Source organism: Mustela lutreola, chromosome 3 (genome assembly GCF_030435805.1).
Source record: "Mustela lutreola isolate mMusLut2 chromosome 3, mMusLut2.pri, whole genome shotgun sequence".
Lineage (NCBI taxonomy): Eukaryota > Metazoa > Chordata > Mammalia > Carnivora > Mustelidae > Mustela > Mustela lutreola.
In genome coordinates, this window is record NC_081292.1 from 206486111 (window position 1) to 206499782 (window position 13672).

At 41.7% G+C, this 13672-nt stretch overlaps 1 protein-coding gene across 1 annotated transcript in view; it reads left to right on the forward strand.

Moving 5' to 3' along the window:
* TMEFF2 (transmembrane protein with EGF like and two follistatin like domains 2) overlaps positions 1 to 13672 on the forward strand; it is a 227958-nt gene that overhangs the window by 19699 nt on the left and 194587 nt on the right. The window lies entirely within an intron of this gene.

Genomic DNA, 13672 nt, shown 5'->3' on the forward strand with positions numbered 1-13672 from the left:
TGAATTGAACAAATCTAATATAACCTAGTATTGTGGTAAGATTTCTGCGGCAGTAACAATGAACATGACACAGTGTTTTACTCTCAAAGAGATTACATGTAAATTCTCTTCTCAGCACACAATGGGAAAAATTATGATTCTAATTATCAAAAGAAAAATAATCCCCTGCAGAAGTGTAATGTTAAATATACTGTAAATAACAAGAAACTGAATATTCATTCCATAAAATATTCTTACATAAGGCTAAGTAGTTTTTCTCTTCCGTGTTGCTGTACACACTCTTTCCTAACCTCCATCTGTACCTTCTCTGCCTTACTCTCATGGTCAAGATCGAGCAGCGCAGTAGGGCCTCACCACGCACTTTCTCCACGACAGCGGAAGTCGGGCAGGCATCAGCTGTTTGCAGGTTCAGCTGAAACACTGATTAGATAAAGAAATTCTACCACCTACACAAAGTCCGAGGTTCTTCCAGAGAAATGCACGTGCTTTTGCTGCCCTGCCCCAGAGACCCCTCTTTGGCCTCAAGATGGGCCTAGAGCCATCGGAACTGCAACTGAAATCTTATCCCTGACTTTCCTGGGTTGCAAACCATTTCACTTTCTCTTTACCTCAAAGAAAAGCGATACTGCAGTGGAGTAATGAAACAGAGATAGAATGAGTGAGGAATGTGTAATGGATAATGAAATTGAAAGAATTCAAAAAGCAAAAAAAGAGGGGAAACCGTGAGAAAAGAGAGGAGAAAGGAAGCTTTGTTATCAACTTGGCTATGCTTCGTTTTCACACATGACTACCATCTTAAAAAGAAAAATAACTACCCCCCCCCCCACTATAGTAGTAATAGTTCTAGGAATTTCTTGAGAAGATTGCTTGAGAATGTCAAATGGGTGCTATGGACTTTTGTCTGAATCATCTATTTGGGTTTTTTAAAAGCATATCTAGGAAAAGAAATGCAGTCATTATGTGCAGTGTGATAGAAATGGCTTTGGATTACGAATCAGAAGATATGTATTCTAAATTTTTAATTGGCTTGAAGGATGCCTATTTGATCTTTACTCTCAGTCTCCTTGGAGAATCATTTATCTTATCAGTACAAGAGAATACTATCTAGTTCTAGGAAAGATGATTTTAACAAACTAATGCAAGGAACTTTGAACTCCAAAAAATTAAAAATGAAATTAAAATAATTTATATTACCTTTGCTCTTTATTCTTTCTTATTCTAAGAATATAACTTCTCTGAAGAGTTTAATTAGAAGTTTGAATCTTTTACTCAGTTATTTGTAACTCCATGGTGTAAAGTGTTGATGCTGAGATGATAGGAACCCCACAACCCCCCCGCGGCTCTCAGTGCGGGGAGGAGGCAGCTTGCTGGACATCTTTCAGGGAAGTGTAATCCGTGCATCAGAGGAGTTGCAGGCCCACAGATAGGCAAGAAATAAGGAGTGATGTCTAAAATTTCAGAACAGTCAATAATTACTCTTGAAACTACAACGGCAGGAATATTGCCTCCACAGAAAACCAAAAAGGAAGAAACAGCACGCATTCACGACATCAGGGGTTCAGTTCACCTACTGTGTACTGTGACCCCCTTGTAGGGGTTCACCCTTCCAGGAGGAATTTCCATGAGGATTCTGAGGACTGCAGAATTTCTCAAAGGGGACTTGAGCTTCTTGGAAAGAGATTATTTCAAAATAGACGGAAAGATTGTATTAGAATTCCCCTTGATGTCAGAGCACGATTAGATAAATCTGTAAGGATGTCTATATTCATTTACAACAATTTGTAGAACACTCTATGGTTTATAAAAAAACACTATGATAACGTTAATTTATTTGTCCGCAATAACCTTTGGATGTGTGAATGATGACCATGAAGGATGAACAGCTTACCACAAACCCAACACCCGTGACTATGATCACGAAATCAGTCCTTGAACTCCGAGAGTGAAGGAAGTGATAAGGCACAAGGTTACCCTACCTTCGGCAGCAGCTGTTTGCCACTACACTAGACCCCATATTCTGGTTTATACAAATCATACATCTTATCAACAATCATATGAGATTTCACTATCCCATCACCTTGCCCCTTTCCACTCTCATTTTTTGTTGTTGTTTTTAAATTTCTGAAATCATCTGGTCTACTCAATGCCGTACTCGAACCTCTGTGGGTTTTTGTGGTTATCTGTTGTGGAAGTTGATCCCACGCCTCAGTCCGTGGTCCGTAACGATGGCCATTTATTCTCTTCCGACCTCCTCCATCCCTAATCCATTCCTAAGCAAGGAATCCCACGTACTTCAGATTACTGGTGGCGGGAGGGGCAGGTACGCTCTGTGTGTAGCAGCAACAAGTAGTCATGAAAAATCCTGATCTTGTCGGGGTTTCCCAGGAAGTAGGCCTCGAAGTTGAAATTTGTGCATTCAGAGAGTGTGGAGTAGTGGACTCGAGACAGTGTCTGTGGAAGGACAGGAAGTAAGACCGTGTGGAGGGAGACGCTGAACTGGTGCAGTTTATAGAGAAACCACGCCAGGGCTGCTCTGGAGCTCTCAAGATGGGAGGGCCCTCGTGGTGGTGCCGAATCAGAACAACGGGGCTGGCCGTGGCATGTCACGGCTGGCTACCGCTGCTGTGGGAAACCCCAGGAAGGGAGCGTTGCCTTGGTCCAGGTGGCCCTCAGTAGCTGCTCACTAGACTGAGGGAGAGATTGAGCGATGAACTGTATACAACACTCCTAGTAGGTGAGAACGGGAAAATGTGAACATTGTATCACCGCATCCTTCATAATCCGTAAAATGTAAAATGAATAATGAAACGGTTAGCATTTCTGCTAACTCTTCTTACAGAACTTAAGCATCCTTGGGTGATCCACGGGTGTTAGCTGGACTAAAGGGCGGGAGAGGGCGCTTGAAGAGGAGAAGGCAGGTGGGGACGAGCCTGGAGACCTTCCTGCAAGTCTCGGCTCTTCCTTGGAGTGAACTAGAAGTCACGGGGAGTCCAGAGCAGAGAGAATGTTGCCATCTGACTGGTGATTTCACAAGATCTGTGTGGACCGTGCACTGCGTTGAAGTAAGGGAGAAAGAAAAGAGAGTTTCTTTTGTCTTTCTTTTGTCTTTTCATTGCTGATTCTCAGGAGTTTGTGGGTTATTCTCTAGAACACCTCTTGTTTATCCTAGATACATCAGTCTGCTACCCATCTGAGGGGCAATGTCTGCGGCCCTTTACTGAACAGACATTATAGGCTTTACCATAGTCTAATCCATTTTTTTTCTCTTAAGGTACTTTTTATTTGGGGTTTTATTTAAGATTTCCTTCTTCTGTTTTGATATTTTTTTAGCAAGCAAAAAAATTTCACTTGTTACCAATACATAGGAATTTCTCTGTATTCCACCGTGCATGCCAAATTGCACTGAATTGGTTTCAAATTTGAATTTGAAAATATAGCACTTTTTTTTTTACTGTACTAAGTGTACAATACATATTGTAGTGTATGACTTTCAGTGTGTACTTAGCAAAGAGCAATTTCATTTTCTCTGGTAAATTACACAGTTGTTATAGCATTAGAATTAAAAAAAAATCCAGAAATAAATAGAAAAAAATGTTTTTTTCTATTTCTGAACCAGCATCCTGGTTCAATGAGTCAAACCAAAAAAAAATCATTCCAGAGCCTGTCAGTTAGTAAACTGGTTCAGAAAAATCTTACAGTTTTGTATTCCTTACTGATCTCTTTGAGAAGAATAAAAGGGGGCAAACTGAGTTTTAAATAAGGTTTGATGTTTCCAGGAGTCTGTTCTTCAAATCAGTCATTTAAACTGACTCTATTCCTAATTAAATATTTCTTATAACCTTAATCTTTTCCCCCATTTTCTCATTTTTCCAGATGTTCTTCTCACTCCTTAATCCTATAGTTTGGTTGAATAGGTGACTGTTTTGTTACTACCTTTTTTTTGGTAAAGGCCACAGACAGAAAGATCATTATTATGAAATCAGTTAAAAAAGAAACCCATCTTTATGATGGCTTCTATGTAAAATTGATATGCTCTACCCATATTTGTTCCTGGCAAAATTGAGAAATTCCTTATGATCTTATAAGCACTAAATTAGGACAAGAGTCATTCCAGATACATTGATAGTCCTCTCCAGAGACGGTAGGGCTAACAGAAAAACATGGCCTTTGGCAAGTAGAATTTCTGACGCATTGATCTAAAGGGTATTGGTTGGAAACTTGGTGAAAAGACACGTTGAGAGAGAGAGCATTATCTTTCCTCTACCCTTTGAGCTTTGTGATGCTTTTTGAGATTTTAAGGGTTGGAGAGTGTACAATGTTGAAGACTTTATTCAGTTACTCAAAAGACAGCCACAATAGCAGCTTGAATGTGGTTGTCTTTGAAAGTAGGTGTTATTTTTAAATATAATTAAAGAGAAACACAGCTGGCAGTTTAGAAAAAGAAGGGAATTAGTTGTAGAGTTATTATACTGCATCTTAAATGGTGAGATGCTAGGAAATGGTTGTGCTCTGGAAGCCCACACTCTCACTGCTTTTGAGGTCCATAGCGTCCAATGCTCAGGCATCGATTCAGGAAACTCCCTTGGCCTTCCACTAAGAGAGGGCGCCCGGATGCCAAGCTGTGCTTTGAAATAGGATGTGGCAGAGTTAGAAAGCCAGTCTGATTCTATAAATCAGTACACGCTGGATTTTTCCATTGTGGGTTGTTCTCAAATGTGTATCTTCAGACCATCTACCACTCCGCTACTTCAGTCCCTAGTCATCCCTTATCTATAATGTTGAAAAAAGGCCTCCTAACAGGTCTCCCTGCTTTGTCTTGTCATCCTAAAATTTTTCTTACTCACACAGTCGGGATGACTCCTATAAGACACTTACCTGAACGTATCATTTCCCTGCCTACACCCCAACAATGACTGTCCTTCATCCTTAGGCTTAAAGTCAGTCTTCCAGTAGGAGAAACGGAGCCTCCAGAACTATTCCAGCACCTGCCTCTCCCTCCTCCTCGTCACTCTTCCTCACCCGGGTCTCGACACTCCTGCACACCTCTTCATTGACAGGAGTTCCCTGGGAGGCAGCGCAGTTGATTTCATGCCTCGCTGCTTTGCCGGTGCTCTCCCTTCTTCCTGAAAGTCTTTCCATGCTTTTGCTAAACTATTATTAATCTTCCAAGACTAACTCAGAGATCATATTCTACAGGATGATTTCCTTCTGTCTCCTCACTGGTCTAAATACCTCTCATCAATTCTACCTGTATCCTCAACCTAATTCACTGAAATAATCTGTTCCTATATCTGCCTAGAGATAGTTGTGATTAATGCCCGATACACAGGCCAGAAGACCTGGTGCTTAGTAGGACCTCATTAAATGTTTGTTCAGCTGAAATAAGGTGCTGACACTAAGGGCAAAAAAAGTGTGCTTGAATTTCAAAATGTTTTCATTCACATTACAAGCTACTGATTAAAATATTTGAAATCTGAAATCAAAGTTGAATGTGAGGGGCGTTGTGTGCTAACATAACTGTAGGACTATTTTAATTTCATAGAAGAGGACTGAAAAACAACAAACAACAAAAAACATCAGAGCATAACTAATCCCACCAAGAATAGGCAAGATGATGATATTCACAAACCTAAACAAGCTTCAAAAATAAGCCCTCATTTATATATCCGAGACCCCAAGAAAATCAAGATAAGCAGAGAGAAGTCTAGCAAAAATAGGCTGCAAGTTTAATCTGAAAGATCTTTTCCTTCATCTTTTCTTTATCTTGTGAAAAGAATGATCTGATGCTGGTATATCAACTTGTTCACTTGTGATTCTCCTAAAAGCGGTGTGTGGAGAAAAAAAAAAAAAAAAAGAAGTTATTTTAAGATTCTAGTTAGTTAGTTTGTAGGTAATTGAGGTAATTTTACCCTATGTGAATACTTTATTTCACATCCGAATTACTTATTAAAATACCGAAGGACTCTGGCCAGAGAATAGAATCAATTGGAAATCCATTTGAAGCCTTCATTTATTTGACACTGAACCAGTGAAAAAAGCCTATCTTTTCTAAGTTTTCAAGGAATTACAATGATTACCCCACGTAAAATGTACTTTAGCATCAAGGAATATTACTTGCAAAATAAAACACTGGATCCCAGTTCCTTCCATCCAGAATCTGTCTTGACCTCAGGAAATAAGGGAGCGTAAACCCCATGACTTCGGCTGCTATGAAATACGGAACAGTGTAAGCGGGAGGAATGCGGAGCCCCGTGTGATGCCGTGGGCTTCTAGAGCAATGATTTTAGAGGATAAAGTAGGGACGCTACCAGCAGAATTCCACAGAACTGGGCCTGGCATGTAGTAGGTGCTCGATAAATATGGGATAAAATAATGGACGGATAAATGAACTGACAGGACACTGAGATCAGCTCCTACAAGAGCAATTAACGGGCGCATGTGTGAGCCCAGAGTCCACTGTTCTCCTCCCCAGTAAGTGCTAAGTGTGCCCCTCAACTTGCTTGGGTCAGGCATTAGAAATGCCGGAAGAGACCCCAATCCTTAAGAAATGAGGAGAGAGCGATTCTGTGTCCTGAGTCCCAGCTGTCACCTCACCGGCGTCTGTCCTGTCTCTTCCCCCGTAAGTGAAATCAGAGCAATGTGGTGATGCCGTGCTCAGATGTAAAAGGAGATATTTGTGGGAGATAAAAAGAAGAGTTTGGAGAAACAAGATAGGAGAGCAGTCTGATGAGACAGAAAAGGAGTTTCAACGCAACATGTCGGAAGAAAGGAGAGAGCAGTGACGTTTAATGTTTTTTTTAGAAACAGAGTTTTAGGGTCCAAGTAGGAAACGTGGGATTTTAAGTAGCATCAGGCTTGGGTAGACTATTGTTTTTGTTACGTTCTAACTCAACACTTCCGTCCGTTACTAGCCCATATAATATATACTCATTAAATGCACTTCCCCTGTCAGGGGTTTCTATACCCCTAACGCATTTGTTTTTAGAAAACCAAGAAAAATGGGTCCCAGGTGCGGATGTTCTTCTTAATTCTACCACACACACACATTTTCCCCACCATCTAAAATAGCATTTAATGATGCCAGGGCTTATTTTATTAGGAAAAAATCGCTTTCATTCTTGCCAGACAGGACAAAGATTGAAATCACTTTTTAATACTACGGAGTAGGAGAGCTGACAACCTTCCCCTCCCTGGCGCTCTTGTGGAACTCAAAGGGTTCAGCCTGCCCTTATGCCAGAGGGTGTCCAGGTAAGTGAGATTGGGAAATGCTGCATCTTCTCACCCCTTTTGAAGAGTAACATATAAGATGACCAACTTGTTTCCATTTGCCCAAGACTTTTCCAGTTTTAGCACAGAAAATTCAGCAAACTCCTCACTGCTGCTAAAACTGAAGCCATTGCTTACCTTAGCCACATGTGGAAGACTGAAAAATCTTCCAGTAAGAAGCGCATGACATTTTTGTTGAGACAGTGCTTTTCAAGAATACCTGACCATGAAACACATTTCTTAAACAAAGATAATAAAAATCAGGGGAGCCTGGGTGGCTCCGTCAGTTAAGCATCAAACTCTATTTCGGCTCAGGTCATGATCTTCGGGTTGGGTACAGCGCCCCCCATGGGATCCCTGCTAAGGGTGAAGCCTGGTTTAGATTCTCCCCGTCTCCCTCTGGCCTTCCCCACCCCCACTCATGCATGCACACAATCTCTAAATAAATCACAAAAAAGATACTAAAAATCAAAGGAGGGGCACCTGGGTAGCTCCGTGGGTTAAGCATCTGACTTTGGCTCAGGTCATCAAACTTGTCCTCACATGGAGGCCAGGTCAGGCTCCCAGCTTAGCACGGGGTCTGCTTCTCCCTCTTCCCCCTGCTCATGCTGTCTCTTTCTCTCTCTCTCTCAAAAAAAAAAAAAAAAAAAAAAAAATCTTTAAAAAAAATCAAAGGAGTTCACAATCTATGATTCACACTTTAAACTCCAAATCATTGGCTTAATGAATTTATGAAAGGGACTCCATTATGTATAAGAATATATTTGGTTCAACAAAGGCTTTTATTATTTTTTCTGAATCCAAAGATATTTTTCTAACTTTTTCTAAGTAGTTTTAGCTCTAAATAGCTGAGAATTAAAAAGTACTATTATTGACATTTCTAGCACACTGTATTTACTGGTAATGCTGAGGGAGCATTTCTTTTGACAAAGTCTCTAATTTTTTTATGCCTGGAACAAGACCAAGCAGAAGAAAAATGCAATAGTTGCATACTATTCCCTGCGCTGACTGGGAATGATAAGGAAGAGATGGAAAATGCTTCGAGTAGAGCATTAGTTTTAGGTATGCTGCTTTCAAATTGAGTAATTACAGAAAACACTGATAAAGACACATCACTGCTAATTTACAAATATGTATGTATATATAATTACATGAGCCACTAACGCTCATCTAGCTAATCTTCCCCAGTAATGGATAAACCCAGTGTTTAACACTCCAAAGACTAATTCGTATTTTTATTAAGAAACTTAATAATGAATGCCTCCTCTGTGTCCGGTATTTCACAACCATACAGTAAATACCTGCTCTAACTCTTCAAGGAAGATATATCATCTCTCTTTTTCTGATGAAGAAAATAAAAGACACAAAGATTGAGTTACTTGTCAAGGACCATACAGTTAGTGGCACAGCCAGGGTTTAAAGTCAGCTCCCGGGGCCAGTTTTTCCCATACATCCATTGTTTTGTGTGCAGTCTGCCGTGTATTTTAAAGTCTGACATTTAAATTAAAAAATATCATCCTTTATGTGGAAATATATTAAACATTTATTTATTTGATTGAAGGCAAGTGTTGCTGTTAAGTAGGAATTTTGCACAGATCAGAGGAACATCTATGCTATTTGTTTCATGTGATGGGACATTGGCTTATTAGTCCCTTATGTCTGTGTGTGTGCACACGTGCGTGCACACACACAATTTTTTTTTATTGAAAGCATTTGTTCCACATGTCTTTTGATATTAGAGTACTTATCCCTATGTTACACCGTATATTCTCTTGGTGTTGATAAGATAGCATAATGCTTTTAGACGTTGCGCAAGCTGTGGTGTAGATGCTTGAAATACAGAAAAAGTCCCCGTTAACATGAAGCTTAATTCTAAAGGGAAGAAAGAGACATAAAGTGAGCAAATAAATAGATAAGAACATTTCATTCCCTTTAATAAAGTAAAACAAAGGGATGTAATACAAAGCGATTGGGTTGTGTGGGAAGAGAGAGATTTGCACTGAACTCCGGAATTATAGAAAGGAAAGGTGCTCTCAGATCCAGAGGCAGGGCACGTGGAGCACGGAGGGAGTGATGTCGGGGCTCCAAGGGAGATCCTAGTGCAGTCCAGAAAGAGAAAGAAACTAAGCGCAGCCTGAGCACAGTGACTGAACAGGAGAACGGTAGAAGTAGAGAGCGGTAAGGAACTGGATTTTACTCCCAGTCCCAGGGGAAGCCTGAGGAAGGGAGTAATACAATCTGCCTTATTTTTAAAAGGCTCTTCTCTGCCGTGTAGAGATTGTGTTGTAGATGAGATAAGAGAGGAAAAGAAGCCAGTGAGAAAGATGATTGTGGAAGGACAAGTAAAGACGACCTTGACCAGGGGAGTGGCAGCAAAGACGGGAAGACCATGACAGTTGTCCTGGTGTCCCACATCGACTCCACTCCCTTTCCATTCCTTTCCGGGCTACCAGGGATAGGAGCCGAAATGTTGTGTTCCTGAGTAAAGAGGGATCTGCAGACGGGGAGGGAAGCAGACAGCCTCAGGACCTCACTTTGTGGTCCTCGGGTCCTCCGTCCACGTTCAAGTTCAGCATGAATGAGGACGGAGTTTACCTCCAGGACATAAAAGCATTTCATAGAAAGTATCACTAAATAAATAAATAAAAGTAAAAATAAATAATGAAGAATAAGCCCATGCATTGGGCCTGTTATACTCATTTAAGGCAATTTTCTCCAACTTCACGAGGGAGACAGATTGATGTACTTTTGGGATTTCAATCAGGGGTTTTTCAAATAAAGCTTTCGTAGATTAATGTTTTTGTTTTGCTTTTACCATTTTTAATTTACGCCACTTAAGCATCACCAGTGGTATGGCAGTAAAAGGTAAAATATAAAAATAGACAGCTCTATAATTTGGCCTTTAAATGGCTTTACGTATTTATATTCTATGTAGGATATGTAACAGATTGTGATAACAGAATCCAATATAATCAAATTGCAGCCTTACGAATATAGCAAATATCATGAAACAGCTCCCTTCTGCTGACTCAAAGAGTGGGAGTTCCATTTCTTTCATTATATCTTTTCTGCAGCCGCTTATCACTAGCAACACCTTCGGAGCCGTTCTCCTGCTTTGTCAGTGCCAATGTCCCCACAATAGCACTTTTACCTGTATTTGCTGTGACTCTCACATTGGATTTTTTTCCCTCTGGAGACGACTAATTTGAGTGGCTTGAAATATAAAACTTACGACTTCCCCCTAGAGTTTCCAGTTCACACAGCTGTATATTAGAAATATTGGAAATATTAGGTAGACTTTGTTGAACTTCCGTGGTGCTACCCCATTTTTCTCCAAAGCCTGTAGCCTCTCACGTGTGCTGTTAGAGGGGGAAATTGCACATATGCTGTTAGAGTGGAGTAGAAACGCCAGTGCAATTAAACCCTGCTTGTTGGGGACGCCTGGGTGGCTCAGTGGGCTAAGCGTGTGACTTCAGCTCAGGTCATGATCTTGGGATTGAATCCCAAGTCTGGCTCTTTGCTCGGCGGAGGGAGGGAGCCTGCTTCTCCCTCTCCCGTTGCTGCTCTGCCTGGTTGTGCTCTCTTGCTCTCTCTCTCTCTCTCCCCAAAATAAATAAAGTCTTCAAACAAACGAAAAAACAAACAACAGCAAAACACTCTGCTTATTGACATTTTGGAAAGCAGATGAGGACACCAGAGCACCTTGAGAGTGACAGTCATTTAATTCACCCTCCTAGCCCGGTCCAGTCTTGGCTGGAGACTTGGAGGAGCTGTCAGTATTTGTAAAGATGTCTTTTGCATATTTCTTTCACAGATATTATTTTAGAATGAGTATAGTTGTTTTTCTGTTTTGTTGTTTTTTTTGTTTGTTTGTTTGTTTGTTTTGTTCTGTTTTTTGTTTTAACTTGTTTAGCTCCTCCTGCTCTTGGACATTTGATTGCAAATCTGGTTTTCCCTGGACCTCGCAGGCCTGGTGCCTTAACCGGGTTCATGACGTGGGAACAGCCTTGTACCAGTAGGGGGAGCTCACAGCTCGCCTATCCTGTGGGTTGTTGAACAGTGACTTGTAGGTCTGTGCGCTTAGTAAGGGTGGAGATGTTTGAATTCTCAAGCCAACGAAGACTACGGATTGGAATAAAAAGTGATTTGCTCCGGTTGAAAAGTTAAAGTTTGCTGAAGTTGTAAATCTCAACTCCAATAAAAGTTTAGGTGGCTTTGGTTAATGAAGCTGTGTTTTGTGGTTGGATGTTCTCAGAGGGCTGAAACGTGAACCCTTGAAAACATGTTGAAAGATTTCTTCCTTGGCATGTGTCATCACGTGACTTTCCTCCGTAAATAACAGACACGGCCCCTGGTTTCAGGGGTTTCTGTTGGTTTGTGACTCTGGGTCAACATAAACACAGCAGGTCACAGAGGAAGTAGCGACGGACATAGGGTTGACTGGACACAGCTTACACGCTTTAGTGTGTTTCTCCACGTAAAAGTCTGTTAAATAAGTTTACTTTGGGGCGATTTGCCTTTCTTACTACATTGGTGTGAAATATTATCTGAGAGACCCTGGGATCACTATTAGCTGACTTTTACCCCAACCAGCAAGGACGCAGGCCTGGAGCATCCTCTCATTCTTTTTTATTCTTCAAGGTTTTTATGACCTTCGAGTTGTCAGCACCCTTCAAAGTACTCTGTAATTTTCTAAAATTTCTAATACGGTGTACCTTGAGTGTCTCGTGCTGAATGCAGTTTTTTCTTCTCTCCTGGCATTGAATGTGTTCGCAGGAAACATTCATTTCTCACACTTTATTGAGCACCCATTAATGCCACCCTGAATGAGAGTCCCGAGATTAAAAGATAAAAATGAACAAGACTGGTTTCTCCCCACAACGAGCTCACGGTCTGGGCAGTCCCCCACCCGTGTGCTGGGTGTAGAAGGGCTCCAGAGCCTGCCTTCTTCATCAGGGGAGCACAGCGGTCTCCAGACTCGTCCGAATGTGTGACTTTCTCACGCAGGCCGCTTGACTGATTGCTTCCATGATGGGCGGTAAATGTGGAAGTCTTTGAACTTGTAAGTGTACAGTGCTCGCGCGTGGTTGGACTTCACCTGTGTAGTCACTTCTGTCATGTCATTTTCATCCCCACACGTGCTACTTGACCGGGAGAGTCGGTGTGGAACCGTGGCGCGGCCGCGGCAGGGCAGGGGAAGCAGCCCGGACGACTGGGAGCTGGAAAGGAACGTGGGGACCAGCGCGGGGACGGGCACGTGTTCTGGGCGTTGGCTCCGGTTTCCTCAGGGCGAGCTCTGCAACGGTCTAGCAATTTTCTAGCGATGAAATAGCTGCCCTGTGTTGGGGAAGCCTTTAGCATGACAGAGTGATGGCCCTAAACTGGATTCTCAGATTTAAATAGCTCCTTGGCTCCCACAAAGCCAAGCTCTTTTTTCCTGTCTCCCCTCAAAATAGACTTTCTTCGGCTGTCAGAAGGACGACTGTGTACTGTTCCCGCTTCAGTGCGTAATTACCACGGCAGCATTGCTGCTACAGTGCCTCTTTCCCTATTCTTCCCACATTTCTTTCTCCATGTATCTTATTTTTCCTGACTTGAATTTACCTGAAAGAGCTATTCTCTGAACCCCGTCAGTCCTGCCTGAGCAGCCGGACCACGGCCATGTGCAGAGGCTCTTCCGTCGTGAGGCGGGCGAGGCTTCATCTCCAGGCGTCCTCCGGTCCCCGTCCGTGACTGTGCGTCTGTAGCATTGTTCTGTTTTGTCTCTCAAGAAGTTCCACTAAATGGGATATGCTCAGGCTCTACAGAAACTTGGCTCCGTCCCTGCCCGTGAGCTTTAATAATCAGATCTTTGGCTCACCTTCCGATTGCTTTATTGTGTTGTTGTGGTGGTGGTTTTGTGGTTTTGTAGGTAGCATGTAATGGTGCTGCTTCTTTTCTTAATGAATATTTTCAATTTATTTCTTTTTCTCCCAAACCACTTCTTAGTCCAGAATTGTGTCAGAAGAAAAGTTTTCTAATGACATTTCATGGATTTTTCAATTATTCTTACAAAATGTGGTATTTGAATCTCTAATACTAGATCTTATAGATATTATATGAATGTATTCAATAAAATGCACAACAGTTGAACTAAACCAAAGGGTGATATACACCATTAATATAATTCCTCCAGAGACTCAGAGTTTAAGCTCTGCAGTGACTTTGAAACCAGGCTCCTTGTGAAAGAAACCTCCTTCCCCTCCCCACAGAGAACACATAGTTGGCCCACCTCAGAGGTTGAAGACTCTTAAAATTTTAGAAGGCAGTTCCAACAAGGTGTCCCCTTCCTAGGCAGTAATATCACAGTGGAAGTTTTCCTCAGTGTCCTAAACCTGTGGCATCCATGAAGTCTGTCTCATTGCTG